Here is a 16,706-nt window from a genome sequence, read left to right as displayed (position 1 = left end):
GCAGAGATAAAGTTTTCAGTGGAGAGTGAGATAAGGGTCAATGAGAGGAATTACATGTATGGGAGTAAAAAATAAAAACAACAAACCACACCCAGGCTGCGGAATGGGTATTCATCAGGCTAGAGTAGAAGAGAAGAATGGGACAGCATTAAATGAAGTTTGATTTGAAAAGGCTGAAATAGCTTCAAGAAGGCAACAAGATTTTGCTGCAATGGGGAATGTAGTTCCTCCAGACAGAAATACAGGCCACCGTAGAGCCATGTGTATTTCAGTCTGCAAGCATATCACACAGGTGTGGTATGGTCCCCATAGCAATCAACTGAAAGGTTTCCATAGCTGTGATGGAGCTCCTCAGATTCCTCCTTGATCCCCTGAAGCCTGGTTTTGCTGACTGAGGCTGTCCTGCATCAGGATGTTGGAGGTGGAGTTGTGCATACCTGACCTGACTGCTACATACATTTGTATTACTGTTCCTCTATGATGAAAGTGAATAAGTTATCCATGGATGTGGGTGTGAATATGCACTTAACTCTGCTAAAAAAATTCCAGGGTTTGTCAATCAATGTTTGAGGAGTTTATCTTGTTCATACATTAAACTGTCTGGTGAATTATCTGAGTCCAGTTTTGCATGCTTCAGCTGCAGATGGCAAACACATTGAGCAAATTCCTAATGAACTGATTACTCAGCTTAGCATTTAAACTGCCACATTTAACATCCTTCAACCCTCATAAACATATTGAACTACTAAAAGGATTATGGCTGCCAGGTTTGCTGTGTCATTCCTATAAATTAACCTAGGAATTTAATCAAAGATATGACCAGAAACAAGAATAACAGGAGAATGTGCTGACATGATAAGCATTTAAGTCAGAGAAAAAAAAGTTGTACTGAGAGTTAATTTTCAAGAAGGTTTGCTGTAAGCAAATGTAAAGGATACAGGTGCAATATTTCCCAAAAATACGTGTGCAAAGTTACACCCTGTGTTAGGCCATTTTAGCAATCATTTTCACATTTTCAAATTTTCAGAGTCATCAATGAGGGGAAGACTGGTGGGGTATTTGAAATCAACAGTAAAAATTTCACGGACTCTGTGTATTTCAAACCTTACTGTTGATGTTTACATCTATAGAAAAAAAAAAGGATTGATCAATTTCCATCAATTGAAATCTCCTGCACAAAACCAAAATTTATCTACAGCTGTAGAGGCAACACCTTCCACGGGCGACTGTGTTTTCACAGGAATCAAGGACATGCAGTTGTCCCTTTTAGATAATGAGATTTTTCCCATATTGAGACAGGACACTCCTGATTTTAAGTGGTTCCAGGACTTGATATGACTCAGGTCTGTACAGACAATCAGCTCAAACTCTGTTTGCTGGGAGCAAAACACGAAGTGATTAATCTGTGTTGTGTGCATAGATAGCTGCATAGGTGGGGCACATTTCTACTTCACAGAGTGCTGAGGACCACAAGCTGGCTCGTAAGGACCATTGAATAGCTACTAGGAGATGCAGAAGATCAGAAAAGAAAAATAAGCTAAGGCCACTTAGAAGATTAATTGGTTTGCTGATTTATGAAAATAGCTGCATCTCATCAAATTTACAGATGCTTTGTGGTGTCTAGGGAGGGGGGGGAAACATTTTCTTTTGTAAGGAAGACACAGGTATTAGTGGAGACATATTAGTCTAAACTATCTGAAAGAAGGAATGGCCATATGAAAATGCCCTTATTTGTCAATTTTTAAGGGAAATACACTGCAGCAATTGCATGTCATGCTCACTCAATAAAAAGACTTCAACAGTGATCATGACTGCTAACACAACTCAAAGACAGCTGTGAAAAGATTTCTGTAGACCCTAGTGAACTTCAGCAAAGATTGATGTTTCTGATTTATGACCTCTGGATACCATAAGGAAATTTTTCTTTTTGCCAAGTGACTTTCACTCTGTGGTTGAGGGAAGGAAGATTTTTCTCTTGTATTTCTTTTTTTTGGTTCATGGCTGTTAAAGAGGGTCTTCTCACACTCTGGATGTCAGGGCTGTGATCAAAGCTGAAAAGGTATTGTAAGTATGTTTCCTGATCTCTAAAATGTCAGGACTACATCTCCACAAACTATTCATATAACCCAGTAAAGGTGTGTTTAGGCATACTTTTCTCTCCCTTCTGGAGCTCTGTTGTCTTCCACCTTAGGTGATACATCATTAGATTTTACCAAAGAGAAGAATAGGGGTTGAATAGTATAGAAAAGGACCTAACTGTACCCTTCAATTCCCCACTAGGTGCCATAACTATCTGCTTCAAATCCAACTCACACTACCATCCTCCATTACTCTCCTTTACCCTTTAAGACGTGAGTTATGGCAGGAAAATTGTTACAGGCATCTCTTAACTTTTGGAACACTTTGCTTTTAGTTTATCCCCTTACAATTTATATAAATTTGTTGTTTCAGGGCACAGATTCATTGGTTTTAGTTGTAGACAGAAGATGTCAGCACTTCTAGAAACAGAATCACCAAATGCCATGTTGAATGATCAGAAAATGTTAAAACCACTGTGAGCACTCACAGAAATCTTTGTCAGGAAAGTTGTTGAACAGCACCTAAGAACTCATTGGCACAGGCATAACTTGGACACAGGCATCCAGAACATTATTTACCTCTTCAAAACTAGGCAAGCACGCAGAGTCTTTCTGATGCTTGTGCTCTTTCACAGAAGGTTATCGGGAAAGACATGTAACTCACGGTGCTGTTGTCCACCGAATTAGAAGCTCTTCTGTAAGAAGACTTCATCATGGCAAATCCCATTTATATCCCATGATAAAGTGGTTTTCCTGTTAGCAACTGGTATAATGAAGAGATTTTTTTTCACATATTGTTTCTTCTTCATTGCCTTTGCCATCCCACCTCCCTTTCTAATGTTCTTGTCTCCATATTACGTGTATATTTTTGTGAGCAAAAGGCAGGATGCTCTAAAAAACATTAAAAACTCTAAAAAGCATTCACAAGACCTAGTAAACTGAATCTTAGCCTAGGCACAAAATTTCTTTGTGAAAGGTTTTATTTGTGAAAGAGTTAATATGAATTAAATACTAATTTCTCTCTTTGCGTCCATTAGAATTTATTGGATCTTAATGAAAATTAGAGAGGTAACAGATGCTTCACTGGTATTTATTGTACCTTTTTCTTTCAATTCATAATGCATAAATTGTAGAAAATAAATAGAAATTAATCAAAGTTAGAAATATGGGTCTGCAAAAGAAGTTGTGTTGCTTGATAAAATGGGCCCTGTGCCTTGCCAGACATTGATCATGAACTCCCTGCTTTGTGTGGCATTCTTGTCAGAAGATAACTGTAATCAGGGAACCGCATGAACTGGCTAAATGACTAGTTATAGATGTTACTGGCTCTGGTCCTGCATCCTCCTTTCCTGAGCCATTGCCTCTGGAAAGCTCCTTCCTGCAAAGTATGATTATTTCTTATTTCTACAGTGTTAAACACACTGTTAATCTTCCTTTTCATCCTAGTTATTGCTGTCACCTCTTTTCATAGCCAGAAGGGACTTAGAACTGCCAAACAAGAAAACTCCTGTCCCGTAATCTGCTGACAGTACAACGTATCTGTTTCTAGGAGGAAAGCTTCAGAGGCTGTGATCCCTTATGAACATCAACTGAGGAAGAACATCAAGAGTAAGAAATTCCCTCCTAAAGGGAGGAAGTAGTGGAAGTAGTTCCTTGCATATTGAGTTGCTGGGTACATTTTTAGCCTTGCCTCATGGATTCAGAGATTTATTTGAAGTTTCCAAGGGATGTCAAGAATAGATCTAAAAGTTGTGAGAGCCTGGGGTGGGTGGCAGAAGGTGGAAACTTTCACCCAGCCTCTAACTATACTTTTAATTTCTCCAAATACTCCCAACAGAGAGAGAAGATTCATTAATATGTCATGACTGAAAAGCAATAATCTAGGAGGCAAAAATACTAATATCATGCTGTATGGTATAAAATGTTGGCTAAAAGTAGCTGGTGTAGAGACCAATGTAAAGTACTCTAAGACTGGCCAGGAAATACAGCTGTTGAAGGAAGCAGAAAATGAGATGCCCCTTGTTTGATACAATTCAGAAAAGTGTACAGGGGTCAAAAGTCACAGCCAGTCCCATCAAAGGGAAGCTGTCAATGTGATCTGGAGCGGAAAGTAGCATTTCAGTGTATTTAAACTGAAAGGGATTTTCTCTACTCTTGGCATAAATTATTTCACTGTCCAACTTCTGAAATGTGTATCATCTTCCAGGGGTTTATGTGCACCTGTGGTGACTGAGAGTAGCTGCTGCTGACTAATTTAGGCAGTTTGATTAGATGCAATGCACTCAAAGAGGTTCCCAAGGTTTCAGTAGAGAAGACATAGGAGCAAAATCAACATCTTAGTAGCTGTTACGTTGATCCATGTTTTCTTGAAGAAACGATGCAATTTAACCTTGTTGGTTGCTTGCTTATCTCAAAAAACTGCAACATCACAGCAACAATAGTTCTGTGATTAATTTTAGATAACATATCTGTAATTATATTTTAAGCATTTTTCTTCTCTTCCTTTATTTTTTTTTTGCATTTCTATGTGTGCACCATCTCCCTCCCATCTGAGAGCACAGCTGATGACAGCTCAGTGATACCTTACCGGTGTACTAGGAAGCGTCACAGTTGTCAAGGCAAAATGTATTTTTCCATGTGCTTGGTCTAAAAACACTCTGTACTGTATAAATTTCCTATGCTTAATACACCTGCCTCTTGTCAAAACTAGCAAAAGGTAGAAATATGCTTGCTCTCTACAAAAGGGAATGTTTTGCTTGAATGAATGCTAATCAAATGATTAAATTCAGGCCAAGTTTCTCTTCAATGCTTCAGTAGAGTGTTACGGCCCAGCTACAGGGGATTACTAATCAACAGGTTTTGGATGAAAATCAAGCAACTGAAGACCTCTTTTGACTAATGATCATTAGGCATTATACTGCTAATTATGACCAATGGGATTGTATACTTAGAAATCCTTTCCATACTAAAGCATACCACATACATTGTTTTGGTAATTTAATGCAGACAGACAAACTAAGACCCGGAAAACTTCCATGTGCTCCTGAAAAACAAGTTTTGCTTTTAATCTAGACAAGAGCTTAGTTAGGCAGTGATACATATACTGACACATCAAAGGATTTAGGATGGTCTTGTCACTCCATACAGAGAAATGCCCTACAAAGGTGGTGAGACTAACTCTGGCCTGGGAACAATCCCACTGGGCTGTCACAGTGTTTTATTTGGCCAAATAATCTTAATAACCCAGGTGCATTAGCCTATGCAAAACACTATGTTACCCTTGTCCTTGAGCCTGAGCTTGACTGTTTCTGAATGACATTGCAGCATCACATCCATAAACATGGCTGAAGGGCTTAAAAGATCCTGTAAGGCCAACAGACACCCTTTTTTGAAAGCCACTTATTGAAATTATGTTGACCATCTTAACCTCAAAAAAAATTTAAAGGTCTAAAAATACTTGATTAAAAAGGCAAATGGACCATGTATACTTCTGCTGGGGCAGGAAGACCATGCAATTTTCAAGAGTTCTTTAAAGAAATATTTGCACTTTCAGGCTTGTCAACATGACACAGAACACTGTATCTGTAGATCACCACCTCAGATTTTGTTTCATTGAAAGTCAGTGGTACCATGTCAATCCGTTTTCAATGAATTTATGGAATCACACATTTCAAATTAATTGCTGTCCACACTGACACTGAAATCAGAAAGAAGCTATGCTGGCAAAGTCAGAGAAGACAGAAAGTTAAATGGGAAGAGATACTGAATTATTCTTATTCTACTGTAGATGTCGAAGAGTTATGTGCTTTACAAACACCATGTTAGCCAATCCAAGTAGTAAAATTCCCAAATAAGTCATATGGGACAAGGCCTGTGATATTTTACTGAATCTCAGTCCCTCCTTTCACAGGACTGTCTGTGGACCTCTCCCAGCACTAACAGCAGTCAGCATGGACTTGGTGTGACCTTGGTGACAGAAGACTAGAAAATGAGAAAATCTCAGTTTCTTTTCTGGAAACAGAGAGAGTGACTGGGAAATTATTTGTGTTTCTTCCTATACATGTATTATGAGGCATCAACTGCCACTCAGGTATTCGTGTTCAGAATAAACTAATAGAACTCCTTCTTCAGCTTTCAGGTAAGGTGTGGCACTCCTTGCCATTGGGCTATTAAATACAAACCACATCTTTTGTCTCAGAAAGTTCATAATTTACGAAGTCTTGGGTCTTCTGAGAATATTCTAGAGAAATATTGATAAATGCTTGCTCTGTTCCTCTCTAAACATTTTGGTCACTATAAGAGACTGAAAATGGATGAGGTGGTTCTTTCATCTGGACCTTTCATCCGGACCTTTCATCCACGGCAGGATACAAGGTCTAGCTCTCATATGTCCATTAGCTCCTGTGATATTCAGTTTGCCATTTGGCATAGCACTGTTCAGATAAAATCTTAGGCTGCCCAAAACAGTCAGTTACTAAAATGATCTCCTGTCATTATTTTTTTCTGCTAGAGGTGATGTAAACTATGCTGCTGGTGTTATGAAAAAGTTTTTTATTCATGTTCTTATCTCTAAGGTAAAATAGTAGTTTAGGGTGTTAGACTAGGAGGTTGTAAAGCTAGGTATTAGTTTCAGATATGTTACTGGTTTCTTACACAGCTCCAAGAAAAATACTTCTCTGTGCTTTTTCATCTGTAAAATGTTGTTGATGGCAGAGCTCTGTGAAACTATTTGGCCATATTAAAATGGAAAGCACTGTTTGATAGCTTAGAGCTTGTTATTATCACTGTGCAGAATTCAGGCCCAGCAAAATCAAAGCATCATGTCAAAGTATCATGCCAGCTGTCCTCACTTATACAACTTCATAAACTCTGAAGCATTTTCATCTGATGGAATCAAGTGAGGAAAGATGAACCTTCTGTATCTCTTTGGCATTTTGGATCAAAACACCAACTGGTACAGTTGGAAATCACAGCAAGGCTTGTTGATTTTGTTCCTGTTGTATATTATCGTAATTCAACTATTGTCACCTAGGGTCTGTAAGCCAATTAAGTCAACCACAAAATCACAGAATTGTTGGTGTTGGATGGGACCTCTGGAGATCATCTAGTCCAACCCCTCTGCCAAGGCAGGTTCACTTGGAGCAGGTTACACAGGAATGCATCCAGGTAGGTTTTGAAAGTCTCCAGAGAAGGAAACACCACAACCTCCCTGGGCAACCTGTTCCAGTGCTCTGCCACCCGCAATGCAAAGAAATTCTTCTTCACATTAGGGTGGAACTTCTTGTGTTTTAGTTTATGTCCATTGCTCCTTGTCCTGTCACTGGACAGCACTGAAAAGAGTCTGGCACCATCCTCTTGAGATATTTATATGCATTAATGAGATCCCCTCTGTCTTCTCTTCTCTAGACTAAATAGGCCCAGCTCCTGCAATCTCTCCTCATAAGAGAGATGCCTCAGACTGCTCATCATCTTTGTGGCCCTCTCCAGTAGCTCCTTGTCTTTCCTGTACTGAGGAGCCAAGAACCGAATACAGTAATCCAGATGTGGCCTCACTAGGGCTGAGTAGAGGTGCAAAATCACCTCTTTCAACCTCCCGGCCTTACTCTTCCTGAGTAAGTTACTCAGGATACCATTGGCCTTCCTGGTCACAAGGGCACGCTGCCAGATCATAGTCAACTTGTCATCTGCCAAGACAGGTCCTTTTCAGCAGAATTGCTCTCTAGTAGGTCAGCCCTAAACCTAAACTGGTATGTGGGGTTATTCTTCCCCAGGTGCATGACCCTGCACTTGCCCTCATTGAACCTCATCAGGTTTCTCTCTGACCAACTCGCCAGCCTACCAAGGTCCCACTGCATGGCAGCACAGCCTTCAGATGTATCAGCCACTCCCCCCCGGTTTATATCATCAGCAAACTTGCTGAGGATACACTCTATCCCTTCGTCCAGGCCATTGATAAACAAGTTGAATAAGACTGGGCCCAGTATTGATCCCTGAGGAACACCACTGACTACAGGCCTCCAACTAGATTCTACTTCATTAATCACAACCCTCTGAGCTCTGCCATTCATCCAGTTCTTGTTCCACCTCGTTGTCCATTCATCTAACCCACATTTCCTGAGCTTACCTGTGAGCACCTTATGGGAGACAGTGTCAAATGCTTTGCTGAAGTTGAGGTAGACAACATCCACTGTGTGTAATGAGCCTTTTTGTCCCTCCAACAAATATCAGGGTGGTTGAAGTTCCCCAGAAGTAAAAGGCCTTGTGACTACAAGGCTATTTCCAGCTGCCTACAGAAAGCCTCATCAACTTCCTCCTCCTGATCAGGTGGCCTTTAGTAAACACCCACAACAGTTTCACCCATACTAGCCGATAAGTTCTCAACTTTTTTGTCTGTCTCACATAAAGAGCAACTCCACCACCTTACCTCTCTTACCTGTCCTTTCTAAAAAGTACACAGCCATCCATAACAACATTCCAGTCATGTGAGCTTTCACACTTCTAATTCTTCTTGTTTATTCCCCATGCTGCATGGCCTTTATGTACAGGCACTTCAGAATGGTAATTAAGCACCCAGGTTTCCTAGAAGGGACATAAGAGGATTCATCATAACCATAAACAGCCTCGATGCTGGTAGCCCTATGATTCTCATCTTGAGACGCAGCTAAGGAATTTCTGTCGGCGCACTTGTTGGTCTGGCTTACTCCCCAGGAGGAAACAAGGGCAAGAGCACTGCCACTTTGGACCCCACCCCTTGAGTCCAAACCAAAACAACCAGCCAAATGGGGAAAGCTGATCTTCACCTCTGTATCTGCCTGGCAGCCTGACTTCCTCTGCCCATACAGGTAACACTGCTGCTGCAAGTCCCCAAGGCTTTCCTTCCTCTCACTCACTGCAAGGAGTGAGTTGTCTCTTGTATTTTCTGTAACTTCCAGGCATCTTTACTCCATTCTTTCCATAGAAATGGTTTCTATTTGTAGTGTCATGATGCTATTGGGCCAATGAGGCTATTTAATGAGCAGATAATCTTGTTCCTTCATAAGGAAAAATTGCTCTGCATTACAGTTTATCCACAAAGCAAACAGATTGTCAAATAAAATAGCATATTATGTCCTAAATAATTAAATAACCATAGCGATATTTGTCATTCTGCTATTCAGCAGACTGGTGTCAGCTGAGAAAGCAGATATCTTATTGCAAATGATGTTGGCTTCTCTTTCAAAGTGCAGCTATAGAAGGAAAGCAATTGTCAAAATGACAAATTGGGGATCCATATTTTTTCTCTCTGTGACTTTCTGAGGAAATTTGTTTTATTGCTAAGTTACACAATGATTTTTCTAACTACCAGCACTGCTACCTCAGACTTAGAAATTTGCACCAGGATTCCTCTGTTTCTCTTGTGCCACTACCAGAGAAGGTAGCTCAATCAACATTTAGCTGACAGGTTTGTTGATGAACAAAGCAGAATAGGATTTTGCTCTCTTCTCATAACAATAGTGGCTCATATAGCTCAGCACAGTGGTTTGTGTTTTTTTGGTCATCTCTGTGCCAGCAGCAGTGGAAGATAGGAGTGGTAGAAGGAATATGGTGCTTCTTCCATAATAATGCAGAGTATTGCTTCAATGAATAAAAAGCAAGTTTTCAGCTGAAATGGCAGAGATATTTATTTGGCTCATTCCATAGTAAATAGATAAACTGGACAACTGCATGTTTGGAATTTAATGCAAGAAGATGCTGTTCCAAATACACTGTTGAGTATTTAAATATTAATAATGCTTAAAAAGTATCTGTGTTACTCATGTAGATTTCAAAAGATCCCAAAGCTATATGTGTGTGTGTTTATATTCTTCTCTGCTCCTGGCAGATTTTGCTTCTCCACCTTTCATATCTTTCATTTACAGTAACAGGTTTCAATTCAATCCCTGTTTAGATTTGTTGCCTTGAAAGTCAACATAACCAGAAACACCTGCTGTGTCCCATTGGAAAGAGGGACTGTGAGGCTGTAATATACCCAGCATGTGTTTTTTCATTTGTGTCGAGTTGTGAGCTATATGACCCTAAAACTGCACACCACACCCCCCCAATAGTAGACACTCCAGCTAAAGTAATATTTAGAGGTGTACAAAATGCGTAAGTACCGACTTTCTATCACTCCCAGAACTGTGGACATAACTAAATCAACTGGCTTCACAGGCATAAGAGATACAAAAAAATTGTAGTAATAAAGATTTTATTACTCTAAAGTATTTCTAAAATAACCTTTTCCCCTCTCTCTTAAAAGGGAAGTAAATGGAATATATGATAGTGTGGCAAGAGTGTTTTATAGGCATGCTTGAGTAAGGCAGCCATTTGAAAGTCATGCCAATAAAAGGCCAGCTCCTGCTGCCATTATTCATTTGTACAGGCTTAACAACTTCGATACAATGATATACTTGAGCAATTTGAACAGGATTCAGTACAAAATATTAATTTCAGGATGGTTTATTGGAAATTAGAAATTTTTATCTATGCTATAAATAATATTTTGGGCTATGAAAAATGAATTGACATTTTAACATCTTATTCTCATTGCTAAAATAATGGCCACCTTTCAGGCTACTTGTTTACTTTTGCCCTTCTGTCTGCTGTGTCTGAAACTGGACCACTCTGCTTTACTTTGGATATTCAATCAATATCACTTTCCTGTTTTCAGTTCAATTATGGGTGCTTCAAAGTCAGAGTAGTTACTTTTGTCAGCTTCTTTTCATGGTTTTGTTTGCTCTTCATCTTGAAATTGAAAGCTTTTCCAATAAACTTCAGCCATAGGACATCTGTTTCAAACAAACCTTTCCCTCCGGGCCTTATCTGTCTTTTGTAAAAAGCCCATTGTTGGTCTCTGGTTCATCTCTCTGTTGCAATAACCAGCAGTGTAAGTACTAGGGAAGAGCACATTGTGTATCTCCAACTCTGAGGCTGCTGGAAGTGATTTGGTCCCCACAGTGGCTAAACTATCCCTGGAAACCCAGAAACACCAACATGAGATGATCACAGCCACATGTGTTCTCGTCATCAGCTTGTCTTGGAGCATTTTCTGCTTAGTGCCTACTCCTGGGGACTCAGAGACCACAGAGCTGACACAGGGTTTTCCAAAGAACATCTCTGCTGTGCATGGAGCTCCCTGATAATAACAGCACAGCTGCACTACCACAGTGGTAAAGGGATTTCAGGCAGCTGAGGAACGAGCTCATTGGGCTGCTTCTCTGTGCTTCATTCACCCAGTGAGAAACTGGTTTGTGACTAGGTCTCAGAACTGCTATGGTGACAGAAATTCTGATAGTAATAATAGTTGATGCTTAGAAATTCCTGTATCCAAGCACTTCCAACAAATTTAAGGCTGACATTCCTCAATCAGTATGCATGAATGCTTAAATGAAGAATTCCATCATTGGTTTTCCTGTCTCATTCTTCTTAATCCATTGAACTCCTGCCGTGACACCATTTCCCGTTATCACACACTTATCAGTCATAAGCAATCAGGCAGGTACTTCACAATTAGCAGGGAGAAAATACATAATTTCTTTGTGTACCAGATGTTTAAAGCCAGGAGCAGAATAAGCCAGAAAAATGCTCCACCCTTGTAGTGCTACAAGTCAGTGTCCTGTAGCATGGTTTGTTTTCTTGGCTATGCTTTCTAATTTTTAGTAATAACTCAAGAAGAGTGAGGGCTAGCTACTACTGTATTTGGCTGTCTTTACATAGGACTTAGATTATTCTGTCTCTTCAGTTTTCTTACAAGGGTTTGGTGCTGAGATGCTTCAAAACAGGCTTGTTATAAAAACAAAAAAATAATATTAGAGATATTTTTCATTCACAAGGAAAAAAATCACCAATGTAAGGAACAAAACAGTCCTAGAAGCATCAGCATGGGCAATTAACCCTTTCCAAACCAATTGTTGGACAGAGTATTTGCTGTACTTTATCAAGCTGACACTGGGGGCTTTCTTTTGAGTAATTTTGCATCTGCAGAGGTGGGTAACTGAGATTAGAATAAGCATCTGGTCTGTGTAATTAAATCTGTACTACTTATCAGTAGTACTGAGAGCTCTCAATTGCCTCTGAAGGTCTGTTGCCTGTGCTCTAGTTTGCATGCAGAGAGAGAGCCAATGCTTCAGAGTTTTTAGTCTACTTACCCAGATCAAAAGAGGGATGGGAGGAGAGAGAATGGTCCAGAGCAGCCAATGAACACACTGGGTACACAAATAGCAAAGAAGAAGAGAGGGCCAGATCTCATGACAGTTATGCAGACTTCACCTTAGAGCGTGACACATTTTGTGGTTTGGTGGCATCCACCACTGTGTCATGTTTTCCACAATGAAATTCCAAACCATCAAGAACTTGGGATCGTGTGTTAATTTACCCAGATGAAGTAACTGGAAGAACTGCTGTGAAAGAACAGCATATTAGCTGCCCCTCTTAGGTCTTCCTAGGATAAAATATAGCCCATTTCCAGACATCTGGAACTGCTGCATCTTAAGTTAAAAAACCCTGAAATCTTATTGAATCTCAACTAGATGATATCCGTGCCTGTTTTGGAGAGTCCCCATTGCCCTAAAAATATTATTTTTTTTTTTAATTTTGGGAATTTGGAAAGGGTGAATGGGATTAAAATATTCACAGTTTGTTGCAGAAACTGTTTGTACTGGACAGTAGTAATTAACATCTTTTAATTTGTGTGTTAAATTAAACATTATTGTGTTATTGTTTTCCTTGAGGTTGAGATGCATTATTTTTGTCCCCCTAGATATGAAATGCTTTGCCTTGATATTCAACTTTTTTTATTTTCCCCTGGCCTCTTTGGTAAACTTTTTTTTTTTTAATAATCTAGCATTCTTAAAGAGAAGAGAGAAGAAAAGCTTGCTATGCATGTGTTGACAGGCCGTTGCTCGTTTAAATGAATGCAATCAATAGAGCAAAATTGTTTCTCAGAGCCTGGGTGAGGAAGCATCATTGTTTGAGAGGAAACCTGAAATGAAAGCAGTTCACGTGCAAGGTAGTGTGCTCTGTAGTGTATCCCAAAACATACAACAAACTTTAAACATATTAAGAAATGCTACAGGCAGATTAAACAAGGATAGGGAACTCTTTGTGTTCTTTTCCCTTTGCACAATGTTGCAAAAGTTTTAGCATCTTCACATCCTGAACATGGTTCTGATCTAAATTCCTTTGGAAGTACAATGACAGAGATTGTTGCCAAGTGGCATGGGTGAGATGTTGTTTAGTATCCTCTAGAGCCAAAGCTGAACTTTAGAGGGGACCAGTGGGCTCCAAGGAATTCTTCTCTGAGAAATTAGTTTAATATGTCAGCTATCAACTCCGGAGGTGAGTGCACACTGTCATGTAGCTACCTCACACAATTATTGAGGAAAAAAGAAGGACAGAGAACATGGTAGATGAGTCCATTGCGTCTCTGCCACCTACTTATATAATCAATGCCCAGGGATGCTCTGGATCTCTCTGGAATATCCAGCCTATAGCACTCTGCTGTACTGCACATCTGCCAGCAACTAAGTAAAACCAACCCGAGCCCTGTTTACTGAAGCACCCTCACAGGGGCTACTGGTATAAAGATTCACTCAGTTTTGATTAGTAGCCTGGGGAGTCGAGCAGTGCTGTGGGAATACCATATACAAAGCACAAGACAGGAGGCAGAGGTCAGTGGAAGAGGAAAATTAGGGAATATTAACAGCTTTAGAAAAGGCTCCCACCTGAATTCCCAGTCTTTATGGAATGGGATCTTTCTAATCCAAATTCATTGAAGCATAACACTATTCATAGTAGTGAAAAATTATGCTGCCAAGGACTGCTGAACATTTCTTTACTAATAATAGATATTTTCACATAAGGTAATAAAACATAATCATTGCACTCAGCTTAAAAATTGTTACACTGACAATGAAGGTGGTCATATTCGCTCATTTTGAGATAGAGTATTTCTACTTTTGTGTGTGTATTGTTTTGGTAAATGCTGCTGGTTAGATGGTACAGCTAGAGACCTGGCTGTAAGTATTTTGGAAAAGCATAAGTTTTCATCTTTTTGTGGGAGGAATATGCAGTAAACAAGATTCAGTACAACAGGAGACATTTGAGAGAAATATTATATATGGCTGACAAGCATTTGCTCATGACTAGTAGTGCAGAGGGGATGGACTATATTGATATCAGGTGTGAACCAGTGTAGCTGTTTTTATGTTCCTATTGGTTGTGGTAGAATGAAGAAGCTTCCTTCCTCCACCCCAGAGCACCTCTTAGTTGTAACACTCAAATTAAATTTAAAAACTATTTTTGCCATTTGGCACAAAATATGTTTATTACCTCCCTATTTCTCAATTATCTCCCATCATCTCCGCACGCTGCAATAGGGTGTATCTGAAACCAGTGTACCAGACTATGCTCTTGGGCATTTTGAAATCCCATGAAAATACTTTTCACAGGAGATGTTGAGATTTTTAAGGAGCTTAGCTGTAAAAACCCAATGCAAATGATTCATATAGTTGATGGTAAAAGCCGAGAAAAAAATATTTGTTTGTGTAAAGCCAGAAACTTTCCACTGAGAGAAAGCTACTATGACTTTGGCATTTTTATTCTGTGTCCCTTGGCACATCCTACCAGGGATTGACATTTTTCTTGACAGGTTTCAATGCTTTTAGCAAACACCAATCAGCTAAAAATTATGTTGTCACTTAAGGTGGGTATGACAGAAAATCATTGTTCTTCTGTTTTTAGGGTAAACCAATGTAGGAGGAATTAAATTATTTCCCTAAGGTCAAGGGACAAGTCAGGAGAGAATGAAAGAATCCCAATTAGAATTTAATTCTGAAACAGCTCCTAGTGTTTTGAATGTGTTTTCTGAATACCCAAATGCAAATGGTACAGGAGATCAGGAGATCTGTGGAGTGGGTTTCTCTTTTTCTCTCCTCGCATGTGATTGGTGACTTCTGGAACCTCAGAAATATGACTGCCAACCTTTTCCCAGTGTTTCCACCAAGGTTTTCAGCTGTGATGAACCAGCTGAAATGTTCTGTTGATGAGACATTTTATCAAAACACATCCCAAAGGCTTTGGGCAAGTCTGTTTGCAATGTGCTGTAGTCATGAGGCTCAGTCTCCACGCTCAGAGTGAATGAAAGTGCTCTCTGGAAGAGTTTGCAAAAGCATCTCCTCCACCTCCTATTAGAAACATGTTAACAAGAATTGACAATATCCGTATAGATCAAATTCAGGGTCAGTAACTGCAAGTGGGTGGTTCCTGTGGGCTGTCTTGAAGAACAGTAAGAAGCTTTTTTCCAGATGGCATGTTGAGCAAACTGCCGCTCACAGCTTTATGGCTGGTGAGTTTGGAATTTTATGTTGTATTGAAGTTATGACTCTGGACAGGAAACAGAAAGCAGCATGAATGGGCAGACAAGTGATGCTGGTGTGCCTTCAGGGAGGAGTAACAGCACTGCAGGTCAGATTTCACCATTTATGATATGACATTAAAGAAAGATAATTGAGTTATGAAGCTAGAAATCATCAGCTCTTTTGCTTCTTGAAGAGAATTTTGGTGCTGCTGAAAGTAGCAGATTGGCAGCCCTTGAGTCTGGAGCCTTTTTGTTTATCAAAGGGCAGGTACTGCATGAACAGCAGCAATATGTTCTTTCTCTGCCTGAAAACTTCTAGAGAGATGAGATTGCTTACTTACAGTCTTTTTCAGTTTCTTTATTTACTATTGAGTCTGCCTTCAGGGTAGTCAATTTTAGTGGTTGAACCCAGGCCTGCTTCAAAGCCCAATGCATGGATGAACAACTCTTGGTTGGTATAAAAGAGATTTGTCTAGAGCTCTAAGAATGATGATGAAAATCATTCAACTTACGTTGTGTAAACTGCCAAACATCCATGAGACAGCATCACCACCCACTTGTGATTACTGTCTCCTGAAGGACCCATCCCCGCTACCAGGTCTACCAGAATGGTTCCTTCTTTTGATTATAAATGATCACATCACATGCCTTCTAATCTCGCTCCAATGATTACAACTTGTAAGATGCCTACACACCACTAAGTAACAGGAATAGACTCTTCTAAACCGGTAGTGTTAACATAATGCTCATTCCTGAAAGTCTTGACCTTTCTGGAAATGCAGATAATAGCTGCTGGCTTCCAAGTGCCTTAAGCATGTTCCTTGCCTTCAGCTGTTTCCCCAGACATAAGTGGGACACCCAGGGCATAGAAGAGTAGCCATCAAGCCCAGAAATGTTGTCTTTCTCAAGAGAAATAAGAAAGTAATAAAAGACGTAGGTACATTTGACTTTACATGACACTGATTTTCAAATTTTGTTTAACCCAGTAGTTCTCAGAGAAAGGTGAGAAATGTATTCAAAATAACTTACGTTCTGCCTTTCCAGACTAAATAATTATTTGCTATATACTTTTCTTAACCTAGACCTTTTGCATTTGTTGGCTGCTTTTGACTTGGAAAAAGTCAAAAGCACTTCCAAAGTCGAATGAAGGCAGCATCTCAGAGAAAAAACACTCAGTCTGGCCAACTTTATTGTTCCTAGAGATCAACATGCCACACATCTGCTGTAAGCTGATTGCTGCAGTTTCACCCATG

General features: G+C 39.8%; 1 protein-coding gene across 4 annotated transcripts in view; it reads left to right on the top strand.

Annotated features, from left to right (window-relative positions):
- The window catches only part of LRFN2 (leucine rich repeat and fibronectin type III domain containing 2), a 157,183-nt gene that overhangs the window by 73,989 nt on the left and 66,488 nt on the right, over window positions 1-16,706 (top strand). For 3 of the 4 annotated variants that reach the window (XM_027681961.1, XM_027681959.1, XM_027681963.1), the window contains one exon: window positions 5,989-6,216. The exons of the other annotated variant lie outside the window; for it this stretch is intronic. The gene's annotated coding sequence lies outside the window, so the exon portion shown is untranslated. The remainder of the gene's footprint in view (window positions 1-5,988; window positions 6,217-16,706) is intronic. 4 annotated transcript variants of the gene reach the window in all.

This window comes from Neopelma chrysocephalum, unplaced genomic scaffold (genome assembly GCF_003984885.1).
Source record: "Neopelma chrysocephalum unplaced genomic scaffold, ASM398488v2 Primary Assembly neopelma1_61b, whole genome shotgun sequence".
In the NCBI taxonomy this organism is placed as follows: domain Eukaryota; kingdom Metazoa; phylum Chordata; class Aves; order Passeriformes; family Pipridae; genus Neopelma; species Neopelma chrysocephalum.
This window is presented reverse-complemented; position numbering and strand designations above follow the sequence as displayed.